At 41.9% G+C, this 9,108-nt stretch overlaps 1 long non-coding RNA gene across 1 annotated transcript; it reads left to right on the top strand.

Moving 5' to 3' along the window:
- The first annotated feature begins 4,464 nt into the window (after positions 1-4,464).
- LOC109198794 (uncharacterized) lies at positions 4,465-7,172 on the top strand. The gene is made up of 3 exons (XR_002059416.2): positions 4,465-4,656; positions 6,533-6,596; positions 7,039-7,172. It is a non-coding gene; the product is annotated as an uncharacterized LOC109198794 (long non-coding RNA).
- The last annotated feature ends 1,936 nt before the right edge of the window (positions 7,173-9,108 follow it).

Here is a 9,108-nt window from a genome sequence, read left to right as displayed (position 1 = left end):
CTATTTGGCTCAGATTTGCTCCTTGGTCAAATGACATTTGTCCGGATTTTTGGCACAAGTGGTGTCAGATCAGCAAAAGTAAAACGAAAACAAAATGGGTACATTTTCAAATCCTTTGTTTATGGACAGAATTCGTCCTGTTGGACACAAGAAGCAGACTCCAAAAAAACTTTGAGACTCTGCAGAAGTCTGATTAGGCTGCTGTTTATCCAACTGGCTCACTGTGGTTTTTATGAAGTCATCTGTAATGTGTCACCTTTTCTGTAGAATGAAGAAGTGCTTCCCTTCTTTTAAAGGAAATACAGGCTTACAAAGATCCTCTAAACATGTTTCTGAAATAATCCTAAACACAATCATTAAATCAAAACTGCAAGAAACAATTTATTTAATCACTCTTCTTCACTTAATTCCTTAACTTAGTAAAAAACAAAACAAAACAAAAAATAGACAAAAACTCTTCTGCTGTCTCACCTCTGTCAGTGTTCATGCTGTTGCAAGAACAGGTGGAGGTGCAGGTGGAACTTTGACTTCACTGTGGTTTCTATGTGCAGGCAGGAGTGTGACATCTCAGAACAGCAGAGGATTGTGGTGCGCGGTGACTCCTGCTGCGACGCCCCCGTCTGAGTGTCCTGAGCTCCTGGTCCTCAGCAGACGGCCCACACTCATTTATCACCATGTCTTTATCCTGCCTGTAAGAAAGCAAAGACAAGGCTAACATTACAAACAGCCAGCAACCAATCCCTTTTACTCCACCGCCCAAAAACCAGTGAGAAACACTAGCTAGTATTAACTTGGAATCAAAGTCCACTAGGGCTGCCACAAACAATTATTTTGATAGTCAACTAGTCACCGATTATTTTTGCGATTAGTCGACTAATCGGATCATGCATCCATTGGACGTAAAACGTACAGCTTATTGCACCAGCAGCATCTGCTCTTATATAACATTAGCTTACAGTTTTAAGTGTTTAGGGCAGGGGTGCCCAATCCTAGTCCTCGAGAGCTACTGTCCTGCAGCTTTTAGATTCATCCTTGTTCCAACACACCTGAATCAAATGAATGTCTTGTTATCAGGCCTTTGCCAAACTTGATGACATGCTGAAGAGGTCATCAAACCATTTGATTCAGCTATGTTGGAGTAGGGATGCATCTAAAAGCTGCAGGACAGTAGCTCTCGAGGACTAGGATTGGGCACCCTGGTTTAGGGTATGTGCTAACTAAAAATAAAGACAAGATGATAGTTTATTAAATTTAATGAGATTTACAGATTGTTTCGGTAAAGTTTAATAAACTCCTTGCTATCTAAAATATAACGGGACACCGGAGTATATTCTGAACATCTCACACTTCTGATAATCAGTTGTCTGCTTGACGTTTATTCGGCCGTGTATGAACTATAACTTTAATCTCAGCCAAACCGATTTACTCAGGAACAAATAAAATACTAAAAAAAAAAAAAAAAAGGCCAAACACATTTTTAAGTTATCTAACTGACTTATATATGTTCAACCTGAGTAGCGAAAGACGGTGGTGCGTTTGAAAACGATTTGCCTGGAGTCCGGTGTTCTCACGGGCTCTAGTGAGCCTTGCCCCGGCTAGCTTTGGAGCTAGTGGGTAACAGACGTCTCCGAAAACGTCGGAGCGCTTTTGAAAATATGCGGTGTCTTGATAAACTGAGCAGATATTTGAGGTTTACACAGCTACATTCTCGCCTGAAAATATGTTAAACGTTTAGTTTGTGACCCAGAAAGATTAATAAGAGTAATATTAAAACTAACTAGCTGCCGCCATTGTTGAAAACTGAGCAGGGCCGCGCTATGAATTCTGGGACACTGCTTCTTCTTCTTCTTCTTCGGAGCGTAACGGCAGCTGGCATCCTTGTACATGCAGTGCTGCCATCTTCTGTTTCAGTCCGTTATTACACTCTTAAATCCTACTACTTATTCCTGCGTCTTTTGTGATCTTACAAAGCTTCAAACCACGCGTCGACTATTAAATCAGTCGTGACTGTAATCGTGACTAGTCGACTAATCGTGGCAGCCCTATTCAGCAACAAAGACGCCATCAAAAAAGTCACGGCCATCAGAGCAACATCAGAGAAACAATAAAGTCTAACCATGGAAGGTATATAGAAATATATGCATAAAGACACAAAAACAAAGAACATCGACAATGAGCACCTTTCGTTTTGCTGAAAGTGATATAGCTTTCTCTTCCCATCAACTGAAACCACCAACATTTCAGGTGTGCATGCTGGGCAGCTGAAGCTGACATCACAGCACAGCTGCTCTTCCTCATCAAGAAAGCTGTGCTGCAGTGCAATCAACTATTATTTAGGCAAAGATTACTTTTCATCCCTAAATGATTGACGGTCAGAAACTCTGACCTTGTCTCTACAGACAGCAGAGCTGCTGCCTTCCTGTGGGTAGGAGTTCATTTTTACCCATCACCCCAGTTAAATTTCACTGGGGTCTGTCTCATTTATATGCCAGAACCAACACTTTGAAGCACTTTTCTTTGTAGCTCAATGGAGACACACATTTATGATCAGGTCCCCAGTTTCAGACACACTTGCACAAGCACACAGATGACCAATATCTCACAGTGGTTTAACACAGATCTGTCTGGGCTAAAGTACAGACATCGAACGCTATGACAGACCGAGGCAACTATGACCCTTGCAATTTTAGAAGAAGTCTGCTTGAAAGTAATCATGGACAGAATTCATGTTTCAAATTATTCTAAAAATGCACTTCAGCAAGTTTTTTTTTTTATAATGCCTACTAAAGATGTTTTCAAAGGGTTTCCCAGATATGGGTTATTTCTAGTCCCAGATTAAAAGAATAATTCAGTGAAGACCTCCATTTAAACAACTTTAAGCCTAGCACTAGGCTTAATCCATGTCTGGGAAACTGCAGCATTATCCATGGAGGCATGAGCATTTAGCATAATATAGACAACAACCTCTTTAACTTACCCTAAAATCTGACTTGACTAACTCCAAGAAGGGAAACCCTGCTTTTACTGTCCAGGAAATGGAGATCAGTCACCCAGTGCAAGTGCAACTGTCATTTTAAACTCAGTCTACAGTCAGACCAAAAGCCACCTCGCCAATGTATTTACACAGCTGTGTGGCCAAAGGCAGGGGGCAGCTTGGGTACGGCTGTAAACATTAGCCTCTTTAACTGCAGCTGAACGCCATCCTCATGTCTGCTACTTACATGCAGTTAGAAACAAGATCTACGGGTTTTCCCTAAATCATTCACCACTGAAAAATATTTTGGTCTGTTAGATATTTCAGCAGCAATACACAATTTACATCCAATACTGCAACAAGCTTACTTACCAGCATTTTTTTTATCAGATAAACTCAAATGAAACAAGTTGGTTAATTGGAAACAATTTCAACTTTCAAATCATGTCACTCTGTGTTTATTGGAAAGGAGATTAAAAATGCATGATAGGCTGAACCCACCCGAGGGACTCATAAAGTTTGATCTATGAATTCCTGATACATTTTTGCTTTATAAGAGGCAGAAATGTTGACCATGAAGCTTTTGTAGTGAACTATGCTGCTTTCACCTACAAAGCATCCAGAGCACACAGTACATGTTGCTATAAGCTACACCACATAGCTGCTACAATTTAAACACACCCACAATTTGTGTATAATCGCTATCGCCAGACTATGTCTCAAGAGCATATGACCTGTGATAAAACTCACTGTTATGAAGATAGATTGGTTCCAGTGTCTTCATGAAACGCTGCTTTTATCCATCTTCTGGGGCGTGCCTGCAGTGGACTTGTGAACAGTTCCTTGTGAGGGAGCTGCTGGTGGAGCTCACAAGGTCCTCCTTCATTCCTACCATGAGCTTCAGTCTTCCTGATCTTTCTCAAACACGCCTCTCTCAGTGGGTCAACAGAACATCTGGCACAGGACAGCTGTGATGAAAGAAAAGGAAGAGGTTTCTCCAAACCTCTGGACCAAGGAAACCCAGCTGGGTCCTGATGGTCTCCCACACTACTTTCACCCGGGTGGACGTAGCTGTCGATAATAATCGGCACTCTGTTCACTGTTAGGAAAGGAAAAGAACAAGTTACACTACAGTACTGATACCTTCTGCTGCTCTTTTCAACTGCCACCTTACAGGCTGTAGAGTGCTCTGAACACTTAAACACTTGAAATCATTACACACTCACACTCACAGTCTTAGGTGAAATCTCCAAGGACAGCATTACACTTTTGCTATGAACAGTAACTCTGGAGCTCTGTGGAGTGTGCAGATGATCTCATTACTGTCTAAAAATGGATAACAAAACCGAAGGAGTGCCGAATCATTGACAAATACAGAGTAACAGGTGTGCAGCATGGCTAACTAGGTAGCAACAAGCCTCTAACACAGCAGCGTGTATGCTAGCGGCTAATCTAGCGAAGAAATGAACAGAGTGCTTTTAGGTGTTGTAGAAGGATAAGATGATAAGCTGTGTGTCTTTTTCAGAATGACCTGCTTGTATTTACCTTCATTGAAGGAGTGGTCAGTGTGGGTATAGCCATGAGGCAAAAAAGACAGCTGAAGCGGAAGAGTGTGGTGAGAACATGGTGCCGCCGCGGCCAGCAGGTTTCCAAGCAGGGATTCGGGTAGCAGGAAGGCTTTGGTAAGCCGTCCAACATCCAGTCCCATTTTGTGAATGCCAATAAAAAAATAGCTAGATGTCCATGTGTAATTTGTGTGGAACATATTGCACAAGAAGCTTAATGATTTAGAAAAACGATAACAAAAAAAAATAAAAATTGAAGGACAAAAGATAAATGTCCTTTTTTTCCAAAGTTTACTCGCCCTGCTGAGTGGTGTACAGCGTTAAGAGGCCAGCATTCGGACTCCAGAGTTTAACGACCCTAGTTCGAGTCTCTGATAGTAGTCCGTCTGCTACAGCAGGTAGGCCCAGAGTGAAAGACGAAGCTCAAGCCTGCCTCCATTTTTCTCTCTCTCTCTTTTTTTCATTTCTTTTACTTTTTTCAAGCCGCAATTAAAAGCTCAGGGAAACACTTAGTTTTAAGGCGGCCTTTAAGGCACCCTATATATCAGTCCATACAGCCGGTAAGGGCCATCTCATGTATCAGTTACACATATATCAACCAAGGAAGAAAACAGGCCCAAACCAAAGAGGTGTGCAGGGAAAAAATCAGGTGTGAGTGTGTGAAATTTACTAAGTATTGGAGTGCAAAAATGCCTGGTCTCCAGCTCATTTCCAAAAGGCTGGGTGCGTGATGTACGCGTTGTGGTCTTTAAATAGAGGAATTTTCCCGCTTTGTTTGCCCGTCATGTGGCGACATGTGGCGGGCTAGCAGCTTAGTACATAGAGGCCCGGGTTCGAGCCTAGCTCACCTACCCTACCTCTCTATGTTCATCTGCTAGGGGAGGTCCAGGCAGGGGACCTTGGAGTGAAAATTCCAAGGCCTGGACTTCCCTGATTTCATTTTTCTCTGTGTTTTTCTTTTACCTGCCAGCAACAAACAGCCCAGCCCATTTATGGGACCTCCTTCTTGTCATGGCTACCAAGGACCACTCTTCTTCTGCCAACAAGTCATTGCCTGACAAATAATTATTTCCTATGTTCCCTAGGGGCTTTTTTAATCTCCAATATCTTACATATCTTGCTAGATAGACTTCCCTCAACAGGGTTACAAACGCCTTATCCTCTTGTCCACTTCAAATAACTTTAAACAACTATTCTTAGATTCTTGCAACATCTGCTGTCCTCTTGCACAGATTACGCTTTTTAAAAAACTAACAACACTTTTTTTTTAACGTCAACCACATTTTTGGAACTAGATAAATAAAGCATATATAAAGTCACTACCAAAAACTCTTTGCAGCTTCTACCTTGTTATAGGAATGTTGTTTGTGGCTCAAGATGACTTGATTCATCCATGAAGGATACATTTGATATATGTTTTCACATATTATAGACCAACAAGTTATATAGCAGTTTAAATACGAGCGATCGGTTTTTGGAAGACGATCATTTTTTTAGCACAACACCGCTAAGCACCAACTCATCCATCCTTTCTCCTTTTCTTCTTTTCATGCCGCCACCATGGGAAGCGCCCACAAATGTGTCATTTCACACTGGCAGCAGGCTCGCAGAGCTAGCTGTGGTGCTTGTTCTTCTTCTCTGACTTTGCTGTTCACCGTGTTTAGATAACGTGCCATCCGCAACACTCGCACTCATTTTCGTGCTTTAGCTTTGTACTCACGCGCACACACACGTGCACACATGCACACACACACACACACGTGTGTGTTAGTTTAGTCTGTTTCAACCTCTCTTCGTGTGAAACACACATATCTAGAACTATTTCTTTAAGGATGTCTGCATTTCACACAACTGTCTAATAGGATAAAATAATTGACATTGTATACCCAAAGGTCAAGTCTGGATAAACGTGTATATGATCTCCAACTTGAATGCAAAGCCAAGGCATATAATTGTGTGGTGTGTCAACTCTAATGTGTTCCTCTCTGTGCAGGGGGATGACTGAAGCTATCACCTTGCTAATCCTTGCTGTCCAAACTGGCCTCATTGAGCTGCAGGTCATCCACAGAGCTTCCTCCTCTCATCGTCCTCTTTATTGTTGCTGCTTCCATCCTGCAGTCCATGCTGGAGATAGCTGATCCTATAGTCCTAGCCCTGGGAGCATCTAGAGGCAACTAAGATAATATACCAAAGACTTTTTTCATGTGTTTATTTTAAGAAACTCTGTGTCCCACTGTTTGTTTTATTTTTACTGATCATAAACAACTATTAATAACTATGGGCAGTTAGTTAATTATCACAGAATTCATTATCTATGGTCATCAGTACAACTCATGCTAACATCATAAATTAAGTAATACTACGGTGTATGTCCTTCTTTCTTCATTCCTAAACAGGCAGTTTGTCTTTTTGACATCAATCTGACTGAAAGTGTGTTTGCAAAGCCTGCTATCAACCTGGCCTGCTTTTCATATGCTGGTTTTGCTGCCCGTCCCGTAGGAGTTTGTGGAAGCACTTCCGTGCAGTTTCTCTCTGTCTCTTCCTGCTGATCTTTCCAGCGTACATGGCTTATATGATCTGCCAGTTCTTCCACATGGACTTCTGGCTTCTCATCATCATCTCCTCCTCATCCTCACCTCTCTCCAGGTAACACACACCGCATCGCAGTGTGCAAAAACGTTAAATTAAATAGTTTAAACTTGCTCTACCCAAACAGTTCAGCCCAATAATAATTAAACATGTATATTGCTTGTTTTTTAATTCCATAATAACTCTGAACACTCTACCGCCAGGTGCTTGGCACTCTGTTGATCTGTTGTTCTCTTCATGGTGGAGGAGTTTCGTACAGCTCCAGTGTAGAACATGGATGAAGTCATATATTGTGTAAATGGGAGCTACAGATTGCTGGAGTTTCTGCTATGTGTCACACCACCACACCACACACACACCAACTCTTTGCTAAGTTCTGACTGTAACAGACACTGTCATGTAATGCTCAGCACTGTCTCTGCCTCACTGTCAGTGATTTGTTACCTCACCAGGTTGCGGTGTGCGTGGTGTGCTATGGTGTATCAGAGACTGTATTTGGCGAGTGGAGTGTGATGGAAGCACCATCATCTTGGTCCACTCGTACTATAACGTCTGGCTCAGAGCCCAGCTGGGCTGGCAGAGCTTCCTGCTCAGGAGAGATGCTGTAACAAGATAAAAGCCTCCCTACAGCTAGCAATACACAGCTGGAGCAGTACATCTCTCTTTTACCTTTTAGTCGCATTGGTTGATGTGTTAATGTGCTATAAAAACTCAATTTACTTTGACATTTCTCATTTGAAGAGTCTGTTTGTTTATTTTGATCGTTTCTGTACAGCTGACCAGAGTTGGTTTCACCCGAGGTCGTTAACTAAACAACAATTTGTTCAAAAGACAATTTTTGTGAGATTTAACAAAGTAAAGGTTTGATTATTCAATTCTCTGTTAATTCAACTCAGTGTTTACAGCAGTAAAATAATTTCTTTATTTCCACAGTAGCTTTCCTGGAGAGATCTGCAGTACTTACCTGCCTAATGCTCTCAGCCACCTTGGATGGACAAGACTGCAAATGCCTCAGTGTGCTAGTGAAGCGCAGCTGTTTCTTCTAGCCCGATTGAAAAAAGATTTAAAATTGGTTTTGTTTTTTGTTTGTGTAAACACTTTGCACTGACCATTATTGGAGAATTAAAAAGCGCCTAAGTCAAGGAATGTGTGTGCACATAACAGAAAACTTGGCAAAGAACCATTTAAATCTTTAAGCACTTTGTTACTAGCAGCCTGTCACAAAAAACATTTTGTATAGTGGTTTTCTTTTTTCTTTTTTTTTTTAAATCTTGTGAATAAAATGTATACAAATGTGTGTGATTAATCACAATGTGTTAGTGTGTAATCACCCTGAGACATGCATGCTGTCTGCTAGCGTCAGATCTAAAGCCATTTCTGATTTGGAGAGGCAGGCTGCAGATTCTGTCCAGATTATCCAGCTCTGGTCACTAAACATCCAGTCTTCACTTATCAAATGTGTAAAATTCAAGACTGGTCCCAACAGGCAAAAACTGCATAGCCACAAGTCCCAGCGTTTCCCACAGCAGCAGCACAGTGGAAAGAAAGTGGATAAAGGATGAATGAGTCTGTGCTTATCGGGTCTCTGCTCTCCCCCAAGCTGGCGTTGTTGTTGGTAGCCATGACAAGGGAGATAGTCCCAGCTTTAAATAAAGGCCCCAACACCCGAAAAAGAAAAACAGAAAGAAAAAAAAGGTCGGGATTCCCTGCGCAGACAGGAATCCCCTAGCAGGCCGAAGCTCCAGACAGGAGTCGCCATGAGTGATTGAGTGAGAATCGAACCATCGCCTGTCTGTGCTTCAAGCTGCCAGGGGCGGGCGCAAGTGCCTGCGCCACTGCCGGGCCGTGGAATTCGTGCAAATTTGATATATTTGACTTCTCTGAAGACAATTATTTTTGAAAAGGAAAATAATAATTTTAATGTGAGGCAAAACATGTATGGTGCTCGGTAAGATGACACGCCGACTCACTTCTTCTTTT

Source organism: Oreochromis niloticus, unplaced genomic scaffold (genome assembly GCF_001858045.2).
Source record: "Oreochromis niloticus isolate F11D_XX unplaced genomic scaffold, O_niloticus_UMD_NMBU tig00007992_pilon, whole genome shotgun sequence".
Classification (NCBI taxonomy): domain Eukaryota; kingdom Metazoa; phylum Chordata; class Actinopteri; order Cichliformes; family Cichlidae; genus Oreochromis; species Oreochromis niloticus.
Note: the sequence above shows the minus strand (reverse complement) of the source record. Positions and strands in the feature narration are given on the sequence as shown.